General features: G+C 34.3%; 1 pseudogene; it reads right to left on the reverse strand.

Annotated features, from left to right (window-relative positions):
* Positions 1-623: 623 nt before the first annotated feature.
* On the reverse strand, positions 624-1,109 carry LOC125830102 (ribulose bisphosphate carboxylase/oxygenase activase 2, chloroplastic-like; annotated as a pseudogene).
* Positions 1,110-1,452: the final 343 nt, after the last annotated feature.

Consider the following 1,452-nt stretch of genomic DNA (forward strand, 5'->3'; position numbering starts at 1 on the left):
TTTTAAAAACATAACATTTGAATTTTTTCACTTCCCACCAATTGTATTGGTCCAAAAAGGTCTTTTATGGAATGACCATATCTAGTTTTACTAGATGGGCATATCCCGTGCTAGAGCATGGGCCCAACACACAAATTAAATTATTGTTCTAACAAAAGAGTAAACGATTCCACTATAACTTCTCATAAATGATTTTTTACATTCATTCTATAGAACTGAAAATGCCACTTAAAACATATCCTCTACCATTAAAATTCAATTCAAGAAGTTGATTACAGAAGAATATAATGACAAAAACTGAAAACAAAATATTATTTGGAGTTTGTATTCCTTTAACTCTGAACACAATTGATTTACACACTATTTAACAGTTCTGTCACCTTCTATAGCTACCCTTACAAATTGCCTCAAAAAAGTTGTAGAAATGAAATACATCACCCCTTCAAGTTGAATCATTAGAGACTTCAAGCAACATGACGATTATCATGTCACGCCCCTGCATACACACAATAATAAAAAAAAAATTAGAGAATTTTTTTCTGTGAATTTCAATTTTATTATTAAAGCTTTTTGAGAAAAAAAAGTCCCAACCTCATGTTTAGACCTGAGATTGGTGAAGGTTCTTAGTAATTTCCAATGTTGATGGCAGCCACTGTAGCATTTTCGTGAGTTGCCTCTTTTAAGATAGGTTTCAGCCAACTGGACACTTGTAACATTCTCTAGCTCTTGAACAACCATATTACCATACCCAAAGAACTTCTGAAGGGCAACTTTTTCTGGTCAAAAGTTGGGGGTCCCTCTCTAGAGTTCCAAAGTCTTTCTTCAATGCCTTCAATCCCAGTGGCTACAACCCATTTCCTCACTTGATCATCATATATTCGTGCTCTCAGAGCACCGAAGAAATCTGTTACCACAACAAACGGATACACATCAATAATCAACAAAAGAAATTTCATTTTGAATTCTCGAGTGTTTGTACCAATAGAATATCCATGGAAGCAATATACAATCTTTACGACAGCTTCCTCAGACACGTTGTCACTTCTGAAAATGCCCTTTCCAGCACCGGCCCAACATTTTATATTTTCATGGGGTGTTGGTTTTTCCATGTGGTGTATGCTTTGGATAGTCATTTGTTGCCGAAGGATATCAACAAAGAAATACAAAAAAAGATACAAAATAGCAAATGAAAAAATATAAAGCTAAAATTGCATAAACTTAGTGATGATGGTGTGATTGATGTGAGTGTAGAAAGCATAAATGTGAAACTTTAGGGAAGGGAAAATACAAATCTTCATAAAATTTGTGCACAGATGGTACAAACCAAGTAATAGTTTCTTGTGCCTGCATGCAAGTTTTACTACCTATGCTCTCTAAATTTCTTAAACTTCTTAGGTAGATCAACTCAAACTTGGTGCATCAATTTTATTGTACCATTTAACCGCACTGTAT

The sequence above is a fragment of the Solanum verrucosum genome, unplaced genomic scaffold (assembly GCF_900185275.1).
Source record: "Solanum verrucosum unplaced genomic scaffold, falcon-dt-bn FXZP01000151.1, whole genome shotgun sequence".
In the NCBI taxonomy this organism is placed as follows: Eukaryota; Viridiplantae; Streptophyta; class Magnoliopsida; order Solanales; family Solanaceae; genus Solanum; species Solanum verrucosum.